The sequence below is a fragment of the Ursus americanus genome, chromosome 24, assembly GCF_024610735.1.
Source record: "Ursus americanus isolate L20-20 chromosome 24, mUrsAme1.1.p, whole genome shotgun sequence".
NCBI lineage: Eukaryota > Metazoa > Chordata > Mammalia > Carnivora > Ursidae > Ursus > Ursus americanus.
Window position 1 is genome coordinate 39562222 of NC_142150.1, and position 26537 is coordinate 39588758.

Below are 26537 nucleotides of genomic sequence, written 5' to 3' on the forward strand. Positions count from 1 at the left end.
GCACACCGGAGGGATCTGCACCGAGTGAATTTTCACAGTTGGGTTATCACCTCCTAAAAATAGGGCTGAATGATGGATGGGAGCTGTCGCCAGGCCCTCCAGCGCAGGGCATGGCAGTGAGGGGGGGGATGGGCCCGGGGGAGGGGTCCAGAGACTCCTCGCCAAGGCCCTGGTCCCCAGGGTGACTCCCCAGCCCTGTGTGGGCCTGAAGCCCCTTCACTGACAGAGGGGAAGCTGCTGTGTGCTTGAGGTCTTCAGAGCGGAATCTGAGCCCCTGGGGGAGGCACCTGGACCACACGAGCAGCCACAGGCCAAGCGATTCCATCCGCCCAACAGGTGCCCCTGTGAGCAGCTAGGAGTGTCTGAATGCAGGAGGGCTTGCAGCCACGTCTGGGAACCAAGGACCTTGGTATAGGGCTGCCCTGCCTGCTCCCCTCCTCGGCTGGACCCTGGTCTTCATTTTTCTAGCTTCTTGGTTTCTAAAGACCCATCTGCCTGGCCTCGGGATCCAGGTGTTGTTGGGAATTTGTAGAGACATGGCTGGGCTTTAGGCTGCAGATGGGAAGGTGGGGGGCACAGGGGCTCCTTCCCTTCAACACACGTACGTACACACTCAGCCCAGGCGGTGAGGGACACACACACACACGGATGGGGCACACATACACAGACAGACACACGGACATGCACACACCCAACTCGCTCCCTTGGTCTCTAGACACTCTGGGTGCTGGGGCTCCAGCTGGTGTCACTCTGGTCACTGCACAGTCACCTAGCATTGGGCCAGCCTTCCTGAAGGAGGACCCCACAACCCACGGCTGGCCTGGGCCTCTGGCTGCCCAGGAGCCCAAGAAGGCTGCCACTCAGCCACTGGAGCCAAGGGCTTCCCGAGGCAGTGGGTGAGCTGCAAGAGACCATTCCGGCTCCGACGGTGGCAACAAGCATGTATGTCTAGACTCTCGGACCTGCTGAGGACAGTGGCCTAAAGCTGCCTGAGCCTCCGTGGGCCTGTGCCTGGCCTCCTTGCCCCAGTCTGTCCTCAGCTGGGGTCCCAGGGACCCCCCCCAACACCCCAGGCCTGGACGGTGCCATGTTCTGTCTGGGGGAGGCCTGCCCCACAGTCATGCCTGCGGTCCTCAGGTGAGCACAGAGCATGCTCCGGGAGTGCCCAGAGATGGTCCTTCCCTCCCCTCCTCATGCCCCGTGCGCTGCCCAGCCCACAGACGCTGGAAGAACGGTCGTGCCCCTTGCAGGAAGGACACCGCCCCCCAGGAGATGGGCATACTGGCTCCGCACAGGTCAGAGAGGTTAGACCCCTGGCTCTGGCCCCTTCTCCAGCCCTAAGCCCCTCCCTGTCCCGTCTGCATCTGTTGGCCGATACTCTCTGGGGGTGAGGCGTCCTCAGACTCACGATATTAAATGCAGCTGCACCGAAACATGGCCTCAATCCAATTATGCCAGGAAACAAGAGGAGCCGCTTAGGCTAATCTGGTTATTCCACCCCGGCCTCCCTTGGCAGCCACGTAGGGATGCCCAGGAGGGGCAGCTGTCTGGGTGGGCAGCAGCACCCCACCGGGTCCCACAGGGCGGCCGCAGGACTGACTGCCCGGTGCACGCAGCTCCGGCTGGCAGGGGAGCCATGGGGCTGTGGAGATGCTTCTCGGCTCCCAGCCAGGCGGGAGAGTCCTCCATCCATCACCCTACAAATGCTTCCCGAGCTGGGAGCTTCCAGCTGCCCCGGCCTCATCTGGACACGGGGACCCAGCAGTGAAGGGAGAGCTGGAGCTCTGCCCTCAGGGAGGGTACCCCGGAGCTGGGAAGACAGACGGAGAGTAAAGCCTAAAGACGGTTTCAGATCGGCGATGGCAGGGAGGGAGAACCCTGTGAGGAGGTGACACCGAGGCTGAGGCCAGCCGGGGCGGGGGGTGGGGGGGTGTTGCTGTCTGGGCAGAGGGAGGGGCAAGAGCCCAGAGTGGGGAGGGATCAGGCAGGCTCGGAGGCGCTGGAAGGCGGTGGATGGGGAGACAGGGGTCTCGTGCAGACTGGGATGGAGCTCAGCTCTGTTCTCAGGGGAGAGCCGGATGGGTTTGGGGTGCTCGGGGCAGGGTGGGAGCTGCAGGTGAACAGGACAGAAGTTGTTCTGCAAAGATTTGCTGGTGACCGTGTTGGGAATGGGGGTGTCGGAGGCCCCACGGCCTCTCCTTGCTCCCACCAGAAAAACCCACCAGCGCACGCGGCACTGGGTGGTCACAGGGGCTCTGCGCCCTTTGGTGTGTGCGACCGAGCACTGTGGAGGCCTCGGGGTCAGACAGACTGGCTCTGCCCTGCGGGAGGTTGTGCCTGACAGAGGAGACAGATCTGGAGCAGGGGCTCACCCACCAGCGGGAAGGGGAGAGCAATGAGGGGGCATGCAGGGGCAACATCCAGGCCAGGCTTGGGGGGCAGTCGGGCAGGAGAAGACGGTGTGGGGGGGGGGCAGCACGTTTAAAGGCAGAAAGGGGCCAGAGTGTGGCTGTCATACCCAGACTAGTGAGGACCACTTGGACCCGGGAGTGGGCAAACAGGAAGCAGGAGCGGGGAGGGGGCTCCAGGCCTGCTCACAGAGCTGGGTGTGGCCCCACGGTCAGACTGACAGCAGAACCCCCAGGGAAGGGCAGCAGGGGAGCATGGTGGGGTCATCAGCCCCGTCACAGCACACAGCCTGTGGGGGAGACCTTGATGGGCTCCCCGACTCTCCTCATGTCCCAGCACCAACGTTATCACAGTCTACTTAAGGCCTACACTTCGTCATTCTTTTTCAGTTGCCACGAATCCGTTTTTCCTGGGGTGTCCTGCTTGTTGGACACGCTCAGAGACATCACAGCACCGTGGTCCTAGAGGCTGGACTGTGTCTGGTGTTCGTGCGGGCCTCCTACCTGCTTCTCCACTTGGACCCAACAGGACAGGGGGTGGCCGAAGCCGTTCCTATGTGGGGGTTGGCAGCTCCGCACCCCTGACCTCAAGGTCCCAAGCAAGTTGGAAAGGCCTGTGCCTCCCCGTCTGCCTCCTCCTCAAGCAGCTGAGAAGCCAGAAAGAGGCACAGGGTCCATTCTCCCCAACTCACAGATGGGAAGACTGAGGCCACAGTTCCAGGGGCTACTTGGTGGAGCTGGGGGCTCAGTAGTGGGGAGTTCTGCATCTCACTGGACTCCAGGCTCTCTCCTGGGCACCACTTTCCATGTGGTGTGTTCTAATGGCCATGCGGTCCCCATAGCTGTGTCAACAAATCAGCCATTCACAGAGTTGGCACCACTTCCCAGAAACATTATAAAGTGTGAGCTCCTAGGTGTCCCAGGCTGGAGTAGAGGGGCTGAGGGGGGGTGTAGGAAAGGTTAGGGATCTCTGCCTGCAATGTGTACCCCAGAGGGACCTGGCCAGCCTGTGGAGCAGGGGAGCTGTGCCCGTCTCCCCAGGCCCCTCCTGGCTGCCAGGCCTGGAGCCCCCCCCCACCCCCCACCCGCCCCAGTCAGGAGGAAGATGATTTGGGAAGAGCATGGAGGGCCGGGAGCAGGTGATGGCTGGAGGAAGCCAGGCCAGGCTCAAGGTAGGCTGAGGTGATAATTGGGGCTAGAGGACAGTGGGGAGCCAGGACTAATGACTAAAAGGCCGGGCTGGGGCCAAGAGCCAGTCTTGGGGAGTGAAAGAAGGCCATGAAAATCAGAGCCCAAAGCCAAAGTGGGGTTCAGATTCAGGTGAGATTCAGGGGTCAGGGGATAAAGACCCCACCTCTGGGTGTGGGCACTTAGGTGGGAGGGTGAGGTCCCTGGCTTGGAACCCTAGACTTCTGCTCTTCTCCACCCTGTAGCTCTGGGCACCCCATGTGGGGCAGGTGGGGGCTTGGGATGTCACTCAGGGGCTTCCCCTTTGAGAGGAATCGATTGGGGGGGGATTCCTGGACTTGGGCATTTGAGAAGGTTGAGACCCCAGCCCAGGCCTTCTTCCCTCAGCTCAGAAAGCACCAGCACTCAGAGGCCATGCTGCGCCCACTACCCCGCACCACCTTCCTCCTTCACCGCCATCTGTCCTCACCCCAACCTCTCTCCCTTTCTCTTCTCTCCTTGATGCCAGAGCTCCCATGTGCTGTCTGTACCTCCCAGGTGCTGAGTGCCGGCTCCGCCTCCCTGGCGTTTTTGGCATTTCATCCCATTAACAACCCACTGGACTAGACGGGCATCACTCCCCCGGCTGACCGGTGAGGGAGCCGAGGCCCAGAGGTGAAGTGACTCCACATCAAAAATAAGTAAAGAGTAGGATTTGAACCCAAGCCCGCCTGCTTCAGAGCCTGGCATTTTCCACCCCACCAAATCCCCTTCCCTTGATCCTCTCTTATGAGGTTGTATTTCTGTAAGCTGCCGCAAATCCTTTAGGACGAGATGGGAATAAATAAATAAATACATAAGTAAATAATGAGAGGTTGCAGCCAGATGCCCGCACCGGTCACAGCCGGGAGCGGGAGGCAGTGTGGATAGGACTATTTCCAGGCCCTTCTGCCAGTGTGTGTGCAAGACAGGGAGCTCCCGAGGCCCCCCAGCCCCAAGACTAGGGCTGCAAAGGTCAAGGGTGAGTCAGGGGCTCAATGACACCTGGGGGGGGGCAGGACAGGGGCGCGGCCCACTGGCAGGGGCGTGCGCACAGTATGTGGGGTTTGGGAGAAGCAGAGCCTGGCTCCTCACAGGGCTGCTTACTTCTCAGAGTCCAGACCCTGTTATCATGCAAATATGTTGACACACAATCCTTCCACCCTCTGAGCCTTCCACACTGGGAGGGTTTAGCTCAGCACTTTTAAGGGACAGAGCTGAGTCTCCAAGCATGAGGACGCAGGGTCATCCAGCCCAGACTGGAGCACAGGGTGGGAATGGCTGGTGCAGTTGGAGGGAGGCCAAGTCCAGGCTCCCCGATCCCAGGGGGGTCTGAAGAAAGGAGCCAGTGTGCTGGGGGGGGGGGTGACTAACCCATAAAAGAGGCCCCTAGGGGTACCCTGCCGCCTCCAACGCCACGGTTTCAGTTCTCTGTGCCAGAGCGCTGGGCAGCCCCAGCCAAGGTCCAGTGTTGGCCAGGAGTTGTGGACAACCCGCTCTTCAGTGCACAGTGGCCCCAGGGCACTGCTGTGCTGGAGGGGAGAGGGGCTGGGTTCAGGCCTGACTTTTACCGCTCCCGCAGGGAGGCTGGGCTAGAGGTGAGGCCGGGATGGTGGCATCTGAAGCTTGTCTCTCCCCATCCCACGTGTACCTGTTGGTGTTTGTGCATATGTGAGTGTGTGCGTGGGGGCGGGTATGTGCGGGCACAGGAACGTGTGTGTACGAGCACATGCACCTTCCACAACTCGAGATGACTGCAGCCTCCCTCCTGCTCCCCCAGCCTCCTCTCCGGGCCAAAGGGACTCAGCCTCAGAAGGTGACACGGCTATTTCCGAGCCTGGATTCCTGCCAGTGGCAGCACGTGTGTGTGTGTGTGTGTGTGCGCGCGCACACACGTGTGCGTGTGCATGTGTGTGTGTGTGTGTGTACCTTAGACAGGAGCTGGGAGGTGGCAGAAGTTGCTTCGGGCAGTGGGAGGACTGTGAGCTCTGGGTCAAAGGGGCTGTGCTTGGGTCATCCCTGCTGACCTCTATAGAGCCCTTGGGCAGTTTCCTCATCTGTCTGAGCCTCACTTTTCCTATCTGTAAAATGGGCACACATTGCTTACTCAGGAGAGCACCAAGGAGGGCTCCAACATGTGGTGGTGGGGTGAGAACGGTGACAGGGCCCCTGGGGGGGGAGTCAGCCAGGAGGACACGGGGTTGTGCACGGCAGGGGGGGTTCAGGGGGCCAGGGACAGAGGGCAGCTGGGGGCTGGTGGGTGCAGTGAGGCTCTTTTGGAGGCAGTGCTGTCCCTGGGCACGCAGGGAGGCCCGGCGGAGGCAATTCCCACCCAAAGCCAATTCTGTCCTATTCAATTTGGAGCTGAAGTGCAAACAAGGCTCAGCGCCCGCTGCTCCCACCCCAAATCAAATTCGGTGCTGTGATTTCTCTGCGGGCGGCGGCCTGCCTTCCGGGGAGGGAAAGTTAGGGGAAGGATGACACCAGGACCAGGCCCAACCGCAGGGCTAGTGGGCGGGAGCTGGCAGGGACGAGACCACTTGTCTGGGGCGGCTGGCTTGGACGGCCGGGATCTTCCACCCAAATTAAATTTTAACCCAGCTCATAAATCTTCAAGTCGGTCCCCTGGCACCCCCCCTCCCGGCCCCACCCGCCGGGTCTACCACAAGCCGTAGCCGGGCGGGCCCTGGGGCAGCCTAGTCAGATGCTGTGTGTGGCTGTGGGACAGCAGGGCCTGCCTGCTTTGCGGAGAAGGGGCAGTAGTGAGTACACAGGCCTGGGGGTCCCACTGGCACCAGCCACTCGGGCTGGGCCTGTCGCAGGCGGAAGCTTGGTTCTGGGCTAGGGTTCAGTGGGGACTTAGGTGGGCTCCGTTGTCAGAAACACCCAGGTTCAAATTACAGCCTCGAGTCTCGCCAGGCAGGACAAGCTTAGGTCAGTTTCCTAACTTCTGGGGGCCTTAGTTTGCTCCGTGGGGGGAGAATAGCATCCCTTGTAGGTAGGGATGTGGGGAGGATTAAGGGAGGTGATGCAGATAAAGCTCTGGGGCCAGTGAAGGTGGGCTCCTCTCAGGGGCCACCACCCACCTGGCCCCATCAGAGAGGTGGCCTGGGTGCCCCCGCCAGTGCCAACAGCCCCTGCCCTCACTAGGCTGCGGGAGCAGCCTCCTTCCTCGGCTCCCCTCCCCCAGAGCACTGGGGGGCATGCATTTGGAGAAGGGTCTGGCTGGGAGCCCCCAGGGCTGGGCTGGGGAATGAAGGGCTGGTCACCCTGCCCCGGGCCCCCAGGCAGGGCCAGTAGGAAGATTCCGTTGTTTATTCGCAGTTTTACGGAAGTATAAGGTATGCAGTCAGCCACACGGACCAAAGTGTACAGCTTGGGGAATTTTACGTACGCGTCTCATGCATGTGACCACCTCCCACTCAGAGGATAGAACATTCCTCTGTGGCCCCAGACATCCCCTCCCCCAGCTTTCTACTCTCGAGCCAAACTTGTCTCTCCCCCTCCATTCTCTCCTGTGGCACCCCAAGGCCCTCAGGAGGAAGTCCAGGCCCTTTTCCCATGTGACCCCAGATGACTGCACCCCCCCCACCCTCCCCCCCCCCCGGCCTTCTCTCAGTACCTGCACAAAGCCAGCCTTCTCCCCGCCTGCCGACTCCTGCTCATGCTTTAGGAATCAATTATACATGTTCAATCCACGTTTAGGAAAGAAAGGGAAGGAGGTCAGGGCCACAGCACAGGTGAGCACTAAGGGGGTGTGACATGCCCAGGGCCCAGGCAGCATAGGAGCCGGGGTAGGACTTGCAACCCCGCCCTCTGCCCACCCTGTGACTTCTGCAGCCCATGGGAAGGATGGCGGCAAGAAGGAGCCCACCAACCCTTCCCTGACCCTGCAGGGGCTGACGCCATCCTCTCTCCTCCGTGGCAGGGGCACAAAGAGGGAGACCAGGGAAGCCTTTTCCACGCAGAGGCCCCTATTCCTGTCCCCCCACTCCCATCTCCTGGCTGTCACCTACCTGGAACACGTCTAGTCCTAATGCAGGGTGCCTGGCTCACCCCAGACTCCTTCCTCACCCTTCACAACCCCTGGGCCCTGCCGTCGGTCCCCCCTCCTGTGCCTTTACCTCCGCGGGGGCCACTCCACCACCTCCTGGGGCGGCTGCCACGGTAATCTACACCCCCCCAAATGCACATTTGTCCTCCGCCAGCGGCACGCAATTAACATTCCCACCAGTAAACGATGCGGGGCCGTATTTCACCCGCACCCAAATGTGGACCACAAAGGCATTAGCATAAATGATGCCGCAGTTAAGTGAGACCGAGATTTGCGGGCCTGGCAGAAGCGCACCTGCACAGGGCTTGCGGGCCAGGAAACCCACACAGCCTGCCCTCCTGTCTCCTTGGGGCCGCCACCCCATCTCGGTGCCCAGAGTGGGCCGTCTGCAAGGCCCCCAGGGACACAGAAGGGGAATTAGCTGCTGCTGTCTTCTCCCAGATGGGGGGTGCTGCTTCTGCTGCCTGGGAAGGGAATGTGGGGGCAGGTTGGGAGGGGGGAGTTGCCACCTCACGGAGCTTTCCACCCAGGCCTCCTAGCCCCCCACAACCTGTGCCCTTGTTCTCCCCAGAGCTCCCGCTTAGGGCAACAGGGAAGGGCCTAGGCCAAGGGAGGGGCCCCTGGGGTGTGTCTGGCTCCCATCCAGCGGACTGTGTTCTCAGGAACTAGGACAGGCAGGGTAAAGCTGGACACACACCCCACCTTCACCACCCCTTGCTGGAGCTTAGGCTGGGAGGCGGGGACCCAGGTCCTGGGCTGCCAGGTGCTGCCGCAGATGCCCCGAGGTGACAGTAGCTGGTGGAATGGACATGGTGTCAAGCCAGCCTGGATGTGGATGGCTTCAGGCTGGAGGGGAGGCTGGACGCCTGGCCCAGCGAGGCCTTCTCTGCTCTATGGTGATCCACTGACCACTTTCCTTGGGCGTTTCTGGAAGCCAAGAGAGGGTAGGCAAGGGCGAATGAAGGCTTAGCTCCTCATTTCTGGTGCAAGGGAGTGGTGGGAGAAGGCCGGATCGTGTGGGCAGGGGAGTCCAGTCCTCTTCGGCTGCTAGCTGGGGAGGGAGGGTCCAGGGTGGGTCCTGCCTGAAGTCACCTGCCCAGCGTGACTACACGGGGAGGTCTGCCATTCGCCATTGCCCTCATCACCGCCTGCCTCTCCCGGCCTCCTCCTCTGCTTCTCCCATGGGCACCTGGGCCCTCGGTGAATCACCTGCCCCCACCCCAGGGTCCCAGGGACTCTGTTACTCAGAAAGTGCTTGGCAAAAATAAAGTTGAGCCGCCTGGGGAACTTCTCCAAGGTGAGTCGATAGAAGTTGCTGCCTCCTCTGGGGAGGGACCAGGCCAGCGCCCTGGGGAGCTGTAGCCAAGAGATGGAAGGGCGGGTGTGTCAAGAGGCTCAGCTGGCAGGCAGGGCTGGGGAGGGAGGGGCAGCAGCGACCTGGTGGCAGAGAGGCAGGGCCCAGCCTCTGCTCTGCCCCTCCAAGGCAGAGAGACCTTGGACATGGCTGCTCTGGGAGCTGCAGATTCCTCACCTGTGAAAGAGAGGCTCCTTGTAGGGGGGAACGTGAGCCGGAGCAGATAAGCCAGCCTCTCCCTCCCCTGCTCATCCCGGACAGCAGAAGGTTTCAGCTGTGCAGCTGTGTGCCGCCTTTGTCCCTGTGCTCCCAGCTCAGGGGCTCTTGGGAGGCATCCGCACGTCCCTCCTCCCCACCCTGGACGGCTCAGCACAGCCTCCAGCTTCCAACTTGCTCCCGGCACCTCCGTGCAGCCCCGTGGCCTCTGTACCCACAGGGCCCAGCACTGTGTCCCATGCCCTCGGACACCTGAAAGGGGCTGCACACCGTCTGGCTGGTAACATCACTGCCTCTCGTCCCTGTGGCTTCAGGCCTTCCAGCCCTTAACCTTTATGAGCCTCAGATGCCTTGTCTGTGAAATGGGGACAATATGCTTCCTCGGAGGGTCATTAAGAGTATGAAACGAGTCCATGCAGACACTAAGAGACTGAACATGAGTCCATGGCATGCAGCAGGCCCTCAGCAGGTGGAAGCAGCCATTCTGTTATTACTCGGGATCAGAGCGTCTTCACAAAGTCACGGGCGGCATCAGGGAAATCAGCAAGGGAGGGTGAGGCTGGCCCCAGCCGGTGGGGAGCTGTCCCAGAGAGAGAAGCTGAAGCTGTCCAGAGGGCCACCCAGAAAAAGAGGGGAAGCAACCAGGAAACCCAGGCTCCCTCCCTGAGCCGCTGGGGCTCCCCGTGGCCGGACGCAGCCAGAAGGCATGGGTGCGGGAGTCCGCAGGTGACCAGCCTGGTCCCACAGCAAGCGGGGGAGTGACGTGAAGGGACAGCAGGCACAGCCTTTTGAAGTCCCGCGGGCCTCAGAACAAATGACAGTGGGTGGGTGACGGTGAAGGGGGTGGCCTTTCCTGTCGGCTGAGAGCACCCATGGGCTCTAGGTCAGAAAGTGCAGGGTTCCGCCTTGACTCTGCTGTTTACCAGCTGTGAGACCGGGGTGAGGTGGCTGACTGTCCGGATGCCCAGGGTTTGTGCTGAAACCGGGAAGGTCACAGGCAAACCAGGGCCTGCAGCGACCTCCATCTCTGGGCCTCAGTCTCCTCATCTGTAACATGGAGAAGGAGCCCTCTAGCCGCTGGAGTGGGACCAGGACTCAACACAGGAGAGGTCCTGGGAAAATCAAAGCAGACCCAACAGGGCCCCTGGGATGAGCGTGCGGGTCTCCAGCCCTCGCCTGTCCTCGGGAAATGGATCCGAGGGTGTTTTTCCATCCGGGGGCCTAATAGTCAGCAGTAATTCACCGTCGCGTTTCCCGGTGGGTAGGAAAACCACAAATAAGTAAATTCAGGCAGCAGGGCACAATTATTGAGCCCAGTGCTTTATTTCCCCATCTTGTCTCCAGCCCCAGCCGGCATCGGGTCGATAATAATTTATGTCGCAGCCCCCGCAGCGGAGGGGAGGTGGCCAAAACGTGGTTACGTGTGCTTGGAGTCCCCCTCCCTGCACCAGCTGCGTGCTCACAGGTGGCTGTGAGGGCCGGAGTGGGGACTGGGGAGGAGGGGGATGGTGGAGGCCCTGGGCAGGGCCAGCCGGCTGCAGGCCTCACCGGAGGGGAGGCGCTCTGCAGCCTCAGGCCTTGTCCCTGACCACTGATCAGGCCCACATTCCGTGGCAGGGGCATCGTGAGACTAAAATGGGGTGGGGAGAAGCACTGGGTCTCTCCCCGATGCGGTTCGGGGTTTGTCTTGTGTCCAGCCTCCCAGGGAAAAGCTAAGGGGGGAGGTGAACGGGGACCCGTCCGGCGGTGGCCTTGGCCAGAGTCTCACCCACGGAAGACTCAGAGTCGAAAGCGAAGCAGGGTAGTATCTCACAGAGGCAGGGCCCGTCCTCTGACCCCCTGGGCCAGTCAGGGGTCTGTGCTGGGGACCCTGCTCGGTGGGGGAGGGGGAGAGCGCGGGGTGGGGCAGCTGAAGCCACCCGCAGCCTACACTCGCAGCGCCCCGTGGAGGGGCTGCAGGGTGCCCCGTGGCCTCCACGAAGAGCCTCCAGCCTGCAGGGCATTTGGCAGCATTCACCCTGCTGCGGAAGGAGCAGGGCTATGATTTGGAGTTCATAATTTACGTGGCTGATTTCACCATGTTTCATGTTCTGTCATGTTTCCTGCCGTTACAATTTCATTCTTCCCTCTGGGGACATTAGGACGTGAAAGTGGGATGCTGTGGGGAGGCGGCACCAAGCCTCCCGTCGCAGGGCCGGGCTGGTGTGGGGACCGAGGGGCGGGGGCAGGCGGGGGAGGCAGCGTTACTGAGTGCCCTCGTCTCGCGGGTGACAGTAACGACGGCTGACTTATGTAGGTGCGCGGAGTGCTAGGCTCGTCCTTCGTGCTGCCCGCGGTCCTCACCACAGAACTGTGAGGGCGCTTCCCTCATGACCCCACCTCGTGGATCCGGGAATGGACGCCGGAGATCTCACACACGGGTCCCCAGTAACACAGCGGGTGGCGCTGCAGGAGGGGCCCGACTCCCCACCTCTGACTCCAGGCTGCTGACCCCCTAGTCCTCCAGGAACAGCCCTCCTAACCCTAGTGCCCCACCCTAGTGCCCAGGACAGCCGCTGAGCCCCAGAGCAGTGGAGGGCTCGTCCAAGGTCACCCCGCACTGAAGCGCTGTCCCTGTCCCCGCTGTCCAGCCCCTCTTCCCTGTACTGCATGGCCTCTGGCCTCTCTCAGGCCGAGCCGGCTCTGGGCACTCCCATGCTGCTCCTGCCTCTCCAGCCCGCCGTCTGTCCCCGGCTGACCCCAGCCACACCTGGGGAGGCCTCAGGCTCCATCTTCTGACAGGAGCTGGGCAGAAACCTAACTTGCAGGCAATGGACAGGCAAGAGGTTGCCTGGCTGCCCACACTTCATTAAAGGGGCTCCCTCCGGAGGGTCAGGGCCAATAGCAAGCCCTGGTGCTTCTAAAGGCCGGCCTGGGCCCCTTCTCGGCTCCCCACTCACCAGAAAGTGGGACCACCCCCCTCCTTGGCCTATGTTGGGGCAGGGGATGGCCCGGGGGTGGCTGGTGTGGTCGAGCAGGACCAGCCCCCTCCCTGGCCTTCGTCAGGGGCTGTGTGACCATCCGGGGTGGCTGGTGGCATGGCACATTCTCCAGGCCAGCCGCTCTGAAGCTCTGAGCAGAGCTCTGAGGGCTCCAACTTCCACCCACTGAAGCCTCCCCTTTTCTTGTCTTGTCTTTCTGCCTGGCTTTTAAAAAAAATTAAACACGGATGGTTTCATCTTGGGAGAATTAGTATTCCAGGCAGGGCTGGGGGATGTGATTAGAATGTCAAGGCCAGAGCCACAGAGCTGGTAGGGAAGGGAAGAGGGGCTGTGCCTGGTGGGGGCCCTGGGTGGGGGCTGAGGGCTCCGACCTGCCCAAGAGGCAGGGTGGGCCTTCCAGGAGCTGGCCGCTTCTAGCCTGCCTGGATGCCCTTATCATGGGGAAGGCTGAGGCTAGCGTGGCCTGTGGGGCTGGCAGCGGGTCCAGGACTGGAGGAGGAGGAAATATGGGGGTGGCTCAGGGCAGAGACTATCTGGCCAGGATATGTGGCCCCAGCTCAGCTCCTCTACCCCATCCATTCTCCCTCTCATTTGGCTCTCATGTGCTGAATGTGTGTGGGCCTCCTATGTGCCAGGCACTGAGCTAGGTGCTGGGAGGCAGAGGGCAGGGACGCACGTGTCCTTAGCCACTGCATGTCCCTGGCACAGACCACTACCCGGGACACAGCAGGCACTCACCAAAGACTGGTTCAATGCAAGCGTGCTTTGAAGAACACATGAATCTTGGGAGGTTACCAGGTATTTGCTGGAGCAGAGTTAAAGTGGTATCTTTGCAGCAGGACTTCTCAGAGCTTTTAACATGTTCATGGGGGCATCTGGGAGGCTCGGATGGTTGAGTGTCCAACTGTAGGTTTCGGCTCAGGTCATGATCTCAGGGTCGTGGAATCAAGCCCTGAGGAATCAAGCCAGCGAGAGAGGGAACACAAGCAGGGGGAGTGGGAGAGGAAGAAGCAGGCTCATAGCGGAGGAGACTGATGTGGGGCTCGATCCCATAACGCCGGGATCACGCCCTGAGCCGGAGGCAGACGCTTAACCGCTGTGCCACCCAGGCGCCCCCCCCCCTTAAGTAAATAAATAAATTAGAAAAAAATAAATGACATGCTCATGGCCCTGTGAATCTGGGGAGGGCACGCAGCCTGTAGCCTCCACTGGTTTGAGCACAGCCCACTAGTCCCTGGCCACCCAGGAAATGCTGGTGTGGATGTGGAGGATGGGCACAGAGCCGAGACAAGAGTGGGTGTGCACCTGGGCTTCACGGTGGACCCACTGTGTGACCTGGGCAGGCTCCGGAATACCTCTGTTTCCTCAGGTGGAAAATCGGAATGGTCCTAACAGGACCTGTGGGTTCAGGGGGGTGGTGGATGAATGCTGTCCGCCTCGGACTACATACAGGCTTTGCATCATCCACACAAAGCACTTAGCTCAGTGTGCCCAGGGCCATTGCAGATCTCCGTCAAGCTAGCCAGGTTGTTGTCGCTGCTGACACCGTCTGTGCCCTTAAGAGCTCACAGCCAAGGGGGGAAGCCAATTAGAAACCAGGGTGCATGGTGCGAGGGCCAGGGTGGGGGGAGCCCCGTGGAGGACTGACGCTGAGCGGGGGTCAATCAGACGGGTGACCACGTGGCCGCAGGAGCAGGCCTCAGGGGAAGGAGGCCTGGGTGGCCAGGCCCTGCCAGACGTGTTCATCCCCAGCCAGCCTCCCTGCCCTTGAGGGGTCTTCCAGCCTAGGCCTGGCGCCTCCTCTCAGCAGTGGTCTGGGCCATCTTTGGGCATCTCTGTTACCGATTTCTTAAGGAAGGAATCCCTCCCAGTACATTCCTCCTGGTCCTTCTGGATCCTGGTCCTCCCAGGACAGGTTAGTCTTACTTCTTTAGGTCAGCTGTCCAGAAAGCCAAGGACAGGAGACTGCTGTCTTCCTTGAACAGCCCCTCAGTCCCTGCCCCAGATCCTGCGGCCCCTGTCTCCCCCTGAGCCTCTGCCCTGCAATGTGGCTATGCTTGTTGTGGGGCCCAGCACCGAACGGGGCTCCTGTTTGGTCTGATGGGGGCAGAAGCAGGGAAGGAGCAGGGTGGGCATGTCCTTCAATGCACCGTCTGTCCTCCCTTTAAGGCAGCCCGTCCAGGCCCAGGAGCTGGGCCCCTCCGTGGCTGCTCCAGTCAGCCACCTGTTCTGCAGACACAGAGAAGGCCAGGCTGATGGAGAGCGGGAAGCCAGGGGAGCCCGAGAGGCCAGGGACTTCCTGAAGGAGGGGACACTTGTCAGCCTGAGCTGAAAGGCAGGCTCCCGAGTGAAAACCTCTTGAGTCACCCAGCCTGCCCCCATCCGGCCACAGGGAGCCTGGCAGAGCTGTTTGGTTACTAACATCGCGGGGCCGACTCCAGAAGCTGAACGTGCAGGTGCAGAAGGAAGGATCATTTATTTCTAGGAAAAGTGGCCCCGGGGAGGCTGACCCCAGAGGGCAGAGGCTTGGCAGTGCTGGACTGCCAGCTCCTTGTCTGCCAGGATTCAGAAAGTCACCCACCCCTCTCGTGACCATGGCACCTGCACCTGGGTGGCACAGACTGGGGCCCAAGTGCCTCCCCAGGGTACACCCAAGACAGGGGCCCGGGAATGACTTTAGCCCAATGCCCCCCCGAGCTGGGCCTCCTTCCCGGGCAGCAAGGGCATGTGTTTTGGTGGCCACAGGTCAGGGCAGCCCCTGGGCCTGCAGCCACTGGGCAAGGCCAGGCCCCATGGGCTCCAGGAGCAAAGGGGCCAGGGGCCTCGTTAGCCACAGCTTCAAAGAGCCTCCTTATTAACAAAATTGCACCTCGAACCCTTTCCCTTCCTCCTTCTCTCCTTAAGGCAGGCTCCCAAATGAAAAGGAAAGTATACAATAAGCAGCAATGAGGAAGCCTCGGAGGAAAGCCAGGCTTCTGCCGAGGCAGAGAAGCGCCAGTCCACCCTCGTGGGGCGCGTGAGGTGTGGGCTCCCTTTCTTCCTTTATTTTAAATGGTCTCTCTTTTTTCCCTTCCTCCTTATTCAGCGGGTCTCTCAGACTGCGCTTTAAGCCCTTTTGAAGTGTTACAACCATTTTCTCCTCTTTCAATTAACAAGAAAAGGAAGCTAATAGCTTTCTGAGCCACTCGCTGTAAATATTAACAAAGTCTGGCCGCGCGGCTGGGGTGCGCAGTGTTGCTCTCGGCCGGAGAGCGTGCTTACGGGAAGGAGGGGAGGGGTGGGAGATTTCCAACACGGAGATGAAAATCCCTTGGCACGGGCTTGCGTGGTTCAGGGAAATGGGAAAGCCAGGGGAGCCAGGTGAAAGGGTGCCTGTCCCTGGGGGCTGGAGGCTGGCACAGCTGGAGGGAGGGAAGTGGAGACTTCTGGAAGAAAAGGCAGTTTCCACCAGCTGCACCCAGGTAACTTGGACGGCCCAAGTGCATGGCCTGGAATCCTTCGCTTGTGGCTTTCAGTGTGGTCAGTGGTGGAGGTCTTCACGGGACTGGCATTTTTTAAAAGATTTTATTTATTCATTTGAGAGAGAGAGAGAACGAGCGGTACAAGCAGGGAGAGGGGCAGAGGGAGAGGGAGAAGCAGACACCCCATTCAGCGGGGAGCCCGACACAGGACTCAATCCCAGGACCCCGATATCATGACCCGAGCCAAAGGCAGACGCCCAACAAACTGAGCCACCCAGGTGCCCCTGGAGAACTGGCATTTGAATACCACGGCTGGAGACGGAGACCACAGCCCCTTCCTCTGTATGGCACAGAGCTCCTGAAGGAATCTGAGACTGCAGAGTGGGCTGAGGGAAGTAGGGGGTGGAGGAGGGGAGCTGACAACCCCTTGAACAGAGCCTGGGTTCTGAAAGCTCCGGGGCCTTCTCTCTGGGGGGCCTGTGGCTGTGACCCCCACACACACACCACTACCACCACCAGAGGCCCCATGCCTGCCAGATACACCAGCAAAGTGTTGCTTCAAACAGGTGCTCCAGAGTGCCCGCAGGTAGACCACATAGGATCCATTTCAGAGCCAGGGTGGCCAGGGGCCCCGTGTGAGAGCACAGGGAGGCACTGGTGGCCGGGGCAGGGGGTTTTGGGGGGGAATCAGGTCCTCTGCCTCCAGACTGCACCGCCCACCTCAGCCGAGGGCCCAGGTGGGGGAATGCACAGCCGCTATTCTGCTAACAAAAGCGGGCCAATTTCCTGAGAACCGTCTGGCCTTTGCTGGCAGCACCAAGCTCATCATCCCCCCGGGACCCCCCAGGGCTGGGTACAGACCCTTGTGTGTAGGAACTGAGTTACAACAAGGCCTGCTGGGTAGGACCAGGCCAGCGGGCAGCCTCCCTCCTGGGAGCCTGTGGGCAGGGCACAAAGAGCCCCAAGCAGGCCTGGGCCTCCATTCCCATCCCCTGTCATGTGCTGGCAGGCTCCAGCCACTGTGCCTCTCCCTGTAGGCAGAGAGGCAGGCCTGCGGAGGGCGGTGTGCTCCCACCCCTCCTCTGCCCTGCTTAAGCCTCCCCCTCCAGAGGCTGAGAGCAGCCATCCCGAGCCCACTGAGTCTAGCTGCCCGAGGCTGGTGGGCACAGGGGTCCCTCCTGCCACCCGCCCCTGCTCAGAGATTTCCAAGGCACACGAGCCCTCCAGGCGCAGGAGGCCCCCTTAGATGCCTGCCTGCTCTTCTGTCTCATTGCCACCCAAGGATGAGATACCCCCATGGCGGCCTTTCTAGGTCCCCCATTGCTCTGCTGCACTGCGGGGGCCTGGTAGAGCCAGGCCTCCAGACCACCTGGACGGTGCAGGGGAGCGGCTGCCAGGCTCTGTGGGGCAGGCAGGCAGCGAGCAGGGGCCAACAGTCTGGGCTAGTTTGGTCCCTGGGCTGCTCTGCCAGCCCGGCACCAGGAGACGGGAGTGAATTCTAGGCCACCTCTGGCCACAGCTGCCCTTGCTCCCCAGGTCCTGGCTTCAGCCCACACACAGAGAGGGAGAGAGGGAGGCAGGGAGGGAGGGCAGGACATCCCACGGAGGAAGTCCCACGTCTTTTCTCCGAGAAGCTGTCCTAGACGAGCAGCCCTCTGGGATACCAGAGCTACTGGCTTCTCTGCTCTGGGCACTGCCCACCCTCTGACCCGCCTCACCCCCCTCCCCCAGTGGTCTGTCTCCGAGGGTGGGTGCTGACAGCAGTCCAGGCCTGCTGGCCAGGCAGCAAGGGCTCCTGCAGCTGTCCACAGACAGGCTCCCACACCTGCTCCCACACCCACCCGCCAAAGTCTGGGTTTTGTCAGGAAGCGGTTTAATTAGCAGAGTGGAGGCTTGGGGTTCGCGCCGCGAATGCTGGCTCTCTCGCCTCCGCCTCTTCTCACCTGCTATGGGGTGCCATGCCGCGGTGCCAAGCCTGGGGGCCAGAGTGAGTGAGAAGGGGGCAGGGTGGGGCCGTCTCTCAGTGCAGAGGGAGGAGCCGGAGCCTCCAAACACGCCCCCTGGAGAGGCCTGCTGTCCCCGCCCAGGCACCCAGAAGCAGCCCCTGCTCCGGTTGGCTCTGAGCCCCACAACAGGCTGGCCGTGCCCGGTGCTGCTCCAGTTCACCACCTTCTATCAAGGAGCAGAAGGGGCGGGAACCCACTCAGCCTCCAGGCCCGTCTTCGGGGAGACTGCCCAGCAAGCTCCTTCCCCTGGTGCACACTGTTCCCTACCCCCACCCCAGGCCCCCACCCCTGCTCCTGGGGACACTATCCCAGCTTCTCACTGGGTCCCTCTCATGCACCCCAACACCCTCTAGTTCTCCAGGAAGGTCTGGTCACGCCTCCCCCTGCCTGAGTACATTCCCTGACTTCCCACTGCCCCTGGTATAAAGACCAGGCCCCGCAGCAGAACATTCAAAACTCCCCCCAAGGACAGAATCCCATCTCCCACTTCAGCGCAGATCCCTGCCCTCCACTAACTCAGAGCTTTGGGACACCAGCCTTCTTACCCAGCCCTCCCACTCTGAGCCTTTGCATATGCTGTTCCCTTCGCCCCGAAGTGCCCTTCCTGCCCCATGCCCTACTGTGAAGTCTCTGTTATGGGAGCAGTCCATACTTCCAAATGGAAAAGCTCTCCCTGCCCTGTGGCCCCGGCCCCCAGCCCTCCGGCCCCTGGAGAGAGGGACGCAGCCATGACAGCTCCCAGGTCCATGCTGCCACAAGAGAGGAGTGACCCACACTCTGTGGTCACTGTAGGGGAAGAGAAACAGGCCCTGTGGATGGCTGTCCTGGTGGGAGGAAGTCAGCAGCCACAGAACAAACTCTGGGTTTGAGTCACAAAGAGCCTTTTCATCTATACAGGTCGGATACAGATGCTGACCTCAGCCTGGAAGTCCCGAATAAAGGAAAACCCTGGGTCTCCTAGCTTGCGCCAGCTTTGACCTGCTTGCGATGACCTAAACTCTGCCCTCTGTGCCACAGGGAAGCTCTGCCTGGGAAGGGGGGGCAGGTGTGCTGTTCATTTAAAATGCCACTCGACCTAAGTCACCAACCAGAAAGCCCACCTGGGCTTCCAGCAGCACATACCAGGCGTCTGATTAATGATACACACATAATAACCATCCCTAAGAGCCATAGGTTGAAATGAAGCAGGAGGGCTAATTGCTAATATAGGAATTAATATCAGTGAGAACCGATCCTCAGGGCAGCTGGGAACTGCAAAGCTGGAGAGTGTTTCCACTTCAGGGTGGGGGCGGGGGTGCGGGGGAGCCCTGAGGTCCAAAGGTGGGGCCGGGGCCCTAGAAGACGGACAGGATAGGTAGGTGGTTGGGGAGACCCAGCCACATCTGCCCCCCTCTAGCTTGCCACTGAGTTCATATGTGACTATCATGACATGGGAGTCTGGGGAACCCCCGAACCACAGCACGGCGTTACCTTCCCCATGAGGCTCCTAGTGATCCACCCTCCCAGGTTGGGCAAGGGGGGCTTTTTGCTCCCATGGGGCCCTGTGTGGGTCTCATACTGCGGCCCTCTGCAAACCTATGGCCTCCCCACTGGACTTCGAGCTCCTGGAGGACAGGGGCTCCTCTTTGGACCCCAGTGTCTTGTACAGTACCAGGAACATGACTGGAGGCAGAACATGTTTGCTGGATGGAGAGGGGGAGGGAAGGATGGATGGATGGATGGATGGACAGATGAACAGACAGAAAGATGGACAGGTAGATGGATGGATAGAGAGATGGAGGAAGGAGGCACTGACAGATGCATGGATGGATGGAAAGATGGACAGACGGATGGAAAGAGATAGATGGACAGAGAGATGGGGAGAGGGGGGACTGATGCATGGATGGACAGATGCACGGTGGGTGAATGGACAGAGGGATGGATGAATAGAGAGATATGTAGATAATGGATGGATGGATGGATGGATGGATGGATGGATGGATGACTGCACTAGAGGGCCTCAGGAAAACCCAAGTTCCCTCCAGGCACGGGCCCAGGGGCCACCGTAGGCTTGGTTGATGGCATGTTTCTGTTGCACTGAGACTCCGTGTCATGCAGACAGAGGGGGACTGGCCCTGAGTTCAAGGCCCTGGCTGTGATGCAGGTTGTGTGAACTTGGACACGTGCCCCCTTCTCAGTGTCATGGTTCTCCCTGCCCTGCCAGCTGTACTGGGTTGTCACCAGGCTCAAGGGAGAATGCAAAGCAGAATGACCTGGAAAAGGCGAAGGCGCATTGTCCCCCTGCAGCCGATGTCCACGGACGGGCAGATCCAGCCAAAGTGGAGTGGTGTAGACATGCGGGATCGTGCACTTGGCTCTCTTTCCCCCTTTCAAATTTCTTTTAATACAGTTATGATGTTATTATTTATAACAGAAAGTAAAACTGTAAGCATCTCAAGTACTTACAAATGGAAGTTTTTATTATGTTGACCCAAAAAATGGTTCGTTTGGCAGAGCAGAGACCGGGAGCCTGTGGGAGCAGGGAAGGTGGCACGGGGTGCTGGGCAGAGAATGTCCTGTAGGGGGCGCATCTATGAGCTGGCCAAAGTGGCCTAGGTCTGAAGAGGGGCTCCCGTGACGGAACCCTTGAACTGCACAGATCCATTTTGTCCTACCTCCGTCTGACCACACAGAAGGTCCACCATGCCACACTCACTTTGCATTGCGTGGCCTCAGCCTACTCGCTCTAATCGTGCACCCACTGGGGATGGTAGATGTTTGGACCGTGCCAGGAGGGCCCCCTGACCTATTTATTCCTGGGCCCTGTTTCATCTCGTGAGCGCAGGGGGCTACTAACGATCAGCATGACGCACCCACATGTGGGAAGAGCTCCCACCTCCAGGCACCGCCAGCCAGGCCGATCCAGGATGGACGAAGTTGGACGGCCCCACCCAGAGCCTTGCTCAGACCCATTTTTCTAAATGAGAAAGGAGAGTGGGGAGGTCACAGGGTGCATTTATGAAGCATCTACTGTGTGCAAGGCACGGAGCCAGGTACTGGGGGATCTGCCTCAGACAAGCAGGACCAGTCCCTTCCTTGTAGCAGGGAGACAACTCCTTGTGGGACACTGTGGGTTTGTGTGACCAGGCCCCCCAAGGAGGAGGGCGACCCGATGCAGGAGTGGAGGGGTGATGCTGGGAGGACTCTTGCAGGAGCGGGGACGGTGCGGGGGAAGGGCCTGGAGTGAGCCGGCTGGGCACTGCGGGGACACCGATGGACCGGCAGGGCCGTGCTGTGAGGGGCTCCAGTGGCTGCGTAGGGGCCTTGCCTTTATCCCGAGGACTGGGAAAAGGGCCCAATGCGGCAGGACGAAGCTGCCCTCCTCAATTCGTAACTTCAAAAACAGTTCTTAGGTGGTTTCTCTCTGTCGTGGGGGATCAGCAGCCATGGCTGGCCAGAGCCTCTGGGCTCCGAGGACACTGCCACCATCCTCTCGAAATACGGAGGCCCCACCACCTCCGCTCCCCCCACCAGCGATACAAAACAATTTCCTCGTCCTGGCCAGGGAGGCAGATGACCTCATTGGACTGTTTCCATCTCTCGCTTTCATATAGAAATTACAATTTATAATTGGATGAAATCACATGGGGGTAATAGCAGTAAGAACCCACGCCATAGCCCGGCAGTCACCCCTCGCGCAGGGACTGTCCTCGCCTCCCCTCCTGCTCAACACCCCCCTCCACCTTTGGAGGGGCTGCACCCCGCCTGGCCACTTGCACCTCGGGTACGTAGCAGGCCCTGGCCGTGCAGGACCCATGGGGCTTGCTGGTCTCACACCTCCTTCCTCCTGGGAAGGCTTGTCCCAAGACACCAGCACGTATCCTGTCAGCCTCGTCCTCCTCTGCCTGCCCTCCACCCCTCGTCCCCTGTGCACTGCTGCCAGGCTGGGCGTCCAGTGGGCAGTGCACTCCGCCCCAGTCTGGGCTCTGGGCTTAGGAAAACACGCACCCCTAAAGATGCTTGTTTTTATTTGTAACAGCCCCAGACAACAAGCATTTCTCAAATCAGCCACCTTCGGCCCGACAAAGGAGAGTGCCCAGATGCAGCTGAGCCCATCTGGATCCGATTTCAAACCAGAGCTAACACTCTCAGATGTGTAATAAAAGCCGTTTTCCAAAGAGGGGCTCCTGCAGGGGGAATTCGGACACCGGGGCACCGCAGGGCTTCGGCACGCCACGCTAATGAGAGGCGATCTGAGGGCTCGGGTTTTGTTTTGGATTCTGAGGCCCGGCCAGCCCCTGCCCCCCAGGTCTCTGTGGAAGGGGAGGATGGCCTTCGAGGGCACAGGGGCGTGGGGCCCTGACCCCAGCCTAGGAAGTGGGGCGGCTGCAGGAGGGAGACCCAACTTCCCCGCTTCCCCGCTGCTCCTGCTTCCCATGGCGAGGAAAGGCAGTGCTGCTTCTGGAAGCCGAGGCCGCGGTGGCCCAGTTGGATCCTTTGAATGACATTTCGCAAGAGGAGCAGGTGCTGGGGGAAGCGGAGCCAGCGCTGGGCCGGGCAGGCAGCCCCTGCGCGGCCAGGAGCCCTCAGAACTTCGTTTCTCTTTCCGGTCCTTCCACCCCCAGCCAAAGGAAACCGGGGAGCTTTGAGGAGGGTGCTCTGCACGGCCCCCTGTTTGTTGTCTGGATTTGAGAAGAGAAGGGAGATGATGGGGAGTCATCCCCGCCCCCTCCCGCCTCACTGCAGAGCCGTGTTCAAGAACGCGGGTTCCAGAGGGATGGGAGGAGAGGGGGTCGTAGCGCAGGCCGCCCGTCCCTGTGTGGCTCCTGATTTCCCTGGGCTTAATCGCTTGTATTGTTTTTTGGCAGGTGAGGAGGCAGGGAGTGGGTGAGGACTCCTTTTTGGACAGACAAGACCAAGGGGGTGAAGCAGGAATAACTCGCCCCTCCCCCCACCTCCCCAGCAAGAAAACCTTCTCAACAAACAGGAGAAGCCAAGCAGGACGGAGCGCCGCCCCCCCCAACATCTTTCCAAAGAGAGGCATGTGGGGCCTGACAGCTCAGCGGCGCATGTCAGCAGCTCCAGCCCCGCGGTGAACATCTGAACTCCTCAGCGGGGTAATGGACCCCCTCCTTCCCCCCGGAGACACAGCCTGAGTGGCAGGAATACCGAGTCTTTGGAGAGTGGCTCCCTCTTAGCTCTGTCACGCAAGAACGCTCTCTGCACCGGAGCCCATTCTGCCAAGTGACTTAAAGGGATTAAAAAAAAACTTGGTGAAGAAAAGGGGGTAAAAGCCACGCAGAGGCCTTTCAGAGGAGGTGGCGGCCAACAGACAAAAGGGCAAAAGTTGAAAGAGGACAGCGAGAGGCCACCTCGACAGGATGGACGCCAGGCTCTAGGGCATGCCTAGGGAACAGGGGCCCAGGACACCCTCAGGTTGTGCACAGGAGCCCCGGGGCTTCAGGGGTGCCTCCGCAGGCCCCTCATGCACGCCCCTCACTCCGAGGGCAGAGGCCAGCAGCGCCTGGAGCCTACGGGACGGAGCATGCTTCTCCAGCCCCTCAGCCACGTCTGAGCACCAGGAGCCCCGCAGAGCAGAGCACAGGGGGTCCTCCCCGCTCCCCGGGTGCCCCTAGCTCCACTCAACACCCCAGCTTTGTGGCCTGCGCCTGAGTGCCAGGGCCGCGGGGTCGGAATGTGAGTGTGTCCAGACCCACGTCGACCGGAAGCATCCAGAACAGAGACCCTAGCCAGACCCAGCAGGCTCCAGGAGGCGGCTCAGGAGGTAAGGCAGTTGCAGAGGGGTTCTGGGCGGCCCGGGAAGGCCCAGGGGCTCCTCATGCCTGACACAGCTGGGGCGTGCTCTCTTGCCAGCTGGGTTGCACTGGGGCATCACAGAGCTCCCCAGGCCTGCAGCTCCAGCCCACCGCCCATCCCACACATGCAGTCAGGCAACCGGTAGTTTCTGCTTGCCAAGGGAGGGGTCTTTGGCCACCGGGGGGCCGTGTTCTACCCCAGGGTGGGTGTGCCCAGGGTATAAACCTTTTCTGGAGTAAAATTCTGCCCACCGTGGGGACCCTGCTGCTCCAGACCGTGGGGATCTTACTCTGAGCCCCTCTGAATTCTGCCCAAAGGGGGCAGTTGTGAGGCCTTGGGGGAGGCAGGGCCTTTGGTGACACTGGGCACGGCACCTGCTGCCCTCCAGCGGGAGGGAGTCCCTCCATCTAGTCCTGCCCCTGCCGTGGCCGGGAGGACCAAGGGTGGGGTTGAGCCAAAGCCACCACCCAAGATCTTGCGTCCGCCGGCCCTGGGGCATCACTGCTCTGGCTTCTAGTCCAGCCCCTCTGTTGGTGAGACTGGCATGCTGGGGGCCCAGGGACAGGCAGTAAGCGTCCCAAGATCGCACAGCAGGCCCGAGCACCCCTTGTCCTCACTCAAGCTGTGGAACTGCCAGGGCTGGGCAGGTGGAGAGCTCGGTCCTGCCTGGGCGGGGAGGGCCCACTCTTCCTGGCTCCCCAGAGGCCAGGAAGGGAGGGCTTGTGCCTCCCCAAACACAAATCCCAGGCAACTTCCAGCAGTGGCGCCCAGGGCAGGGCAGGGAAGCCCCAATTCATTACCAAGATGGAAAATGACACTTCTCTGCACGCTTCCCCCGGAGAGGGGCTGATTTATGACTGTGCCAGGGCCCGGGACATTCGTCAGTGCGGTGCGACGCGCACGCCGTCTGCGGGGGCATTAATAGCCGTGTTATTAGCCACCGGCGTGAAAGATGCCCTGCAGATCGGCTATTTGCTGTTATTTATTATAAAGGCGCGCCAGCCCGGCAGCGGGGCCGACAGGCGTCACGATCTCAGGGAGCCCGCACTCGGCCCCTGCCCACCTGGCCTCCCCTCCTCATCCCTACCACGCATCCCTCACTGCCCTATCAGTGGTCCCTATTCACCTCCCAGCCCCTAGGAGGGGCTGGGGGACAATTCCTGGGGCCCGTGGCGCTCCCCAGGCCTGCACCCCTAACATTTACGCAGAATCTGCTCAGAGCGGGGCTCTGCCTCCGGTGAGCTGTGGAGCTTCTTTCCGTCCCAAGGCAGGAAAGCAAAGAGAACCAAACTGGGGGGCCAGGCAGACATGGGTTGGTGCCCTGTCCCTCCTGTTGTGAGTAGTGTGACCTTGGGCACATCCCTTCCCCTCCATGAACGTGTGCCCCTTTGTGCGGTGGGTGCACAGGCCCTGCAGGGCAGTGGCCAGCTGGAGAGGAGAGGAGGTCGTGGAGGACCCAGCATGACGCAGGCGCTCCCCTGGCCAGCTACTGCCACTAATGGGCCCCACCCCATTGGGCCAGAGGGGTCTGCAGACCTGCTGGCGGGGGAGGCAGCCCCCACGAGTCCCTGGGTGAGTTGGACACTGTGTACCACCACCCTCCCTCTGCCAATCCTCTGGGAAAGAGTTTGAGAGTTCAGTGCCAAGGCTGGAGAAGGTGGGCGGGGGGAGGAGTGTCCGAGGCTGCTGGACCAAACCCTTCTGCTCTCTGGGCCTCAATTTTTCCTCCCCTGTGAAAGGCAGATATCTCCAAGGTCCCGTGCCTCCCCAATTCCGGAGTCCTGAGGGTGAGGTCCACCCTTGTGCATCTCTGTGGGGTGGGAGGGAGGGGACCAACTCTAAGAACGTGAGGCTGGCCTGGAGGTAGACCTGTGGTCAGGCAGTGCCAGGCCAGCCTCCCCATATTAGAAGAGACGAGCAAGAGGCAGCCAGAGGTCTTCCTTGGGCAGGGCAGGGACCCCCTGGCAGCCGAGAGGGCAGGGAAGAGCACTGGACAGCGAGTCCAAGGCCTGGGTCTGTGTCCAGCTCCTCCACCACCAGCAGCACAATTCAGACCGGTCAGTCCCCCTTCCTCTCTGGGCTGCCGTGCTGAGTCGTTACCCCTCGTGGGCTGGGGCTGAAGAGGGGCCAGCCTCCCTCTTTTCTCCCACCGCCTGTTTCTAGGTTTCAGATTGGGGGGCCTTCCTTTTGGTGTCTCCATTCATTCATTCATTCATTCACTCATTCACCAGATGCTTACGAGCACTCCCATGCCAGGCTCTGTGCTAGGCTGGTGAATGGGACAGAACATATCTTGACTTAGAGAAGTTTACATTCTAGTGGGAATGGCTGGACAGTCAACTCAGGATAAATACAGAGGGGGGATCTCTCCAGGGGCAGGGCCTGCATGTGGGGGATGCCACACAGCTCCGGGGGGGGGGGGCACCCCCAGCCTGTCCCCAGCCAGCTCTCAGCCTCTGCTTCATGATCAATAAACATCGCCATACCCAGTCTCTCCCGGTCACCCTGCTTCTCTCTTTCTTCCCCTGTCTGCCAGGATCCTGCTGGCTTCTGAGAAGGCCAGCAGCACTGATCCTACAAACCCTGGGGTTCCCTCCCCGCTGCCCCCTCTCTTCCTTCCGGCCCCCCCAGAATAAAGGCCGTCAAGCCCCTCTTCTACCTTCTGAAACTCCCCTGCCCTTTCCTTTTTCCTTCCCCAAAGGAATGAAGCCTTAGTCTAGGCAGCTGTACTAAAAATGCGCGCACACAGAAATATCAGGTGCAGGAGTAGCTTATTAAATAATGCGGGGAGAGAAGGAGAAACAAAATTACACGTGTCTCCTTTCATCCCCCCACCCCCTCCTGGCCCTGAATAGTTTAATATCGAACACTGTTATCAATATAATTAACCTCCTAAGACACAATTTTAAAGTCTTGTTTTTTAAAGGGATTTTCATTCTCTGAAGTTCAGGACATCCCGCCGCCCGGCACCGCCCAGACGGCCTACGCGGTGAGGTGAGCTCGAGGTACATTTTTAGTGGATTTGCATACCTGTCTGCAATTACCGCCAGTGATA

The 26537-nt window shown here is 60.6% G+C and overlaps 2 protein-coding genes across 2 annotated transcripts in view; one reads left to right on the plus strand and one right to left on the minus strand.

The window, feature by feature from the left end:
• Nucleotides 1-26537, minus strand: part of MACROD1 (mono-ADP ribosylhydrolase 1) — a 148269-nt gene that overhangs the window by 70688 nt on the left and 51044 nt on the right.
• Nucleotides 1-26537, plus strand: part of FLRT1 (fibronectin leucine rich transmembrane protein 1) — a 73175-nt gene that overhangs the window by 37920 nt on the left and 8718 nt on the right. The window contains exon 2 of the mRNA XM_045775861.2: nt 22534-23450. The gene's annotated coding sequence lies outside the window, so the exon portion shown is untranslated. The remainder of the gene's footprint in view (nt 1-22533; nt 23451-26537) is intronic.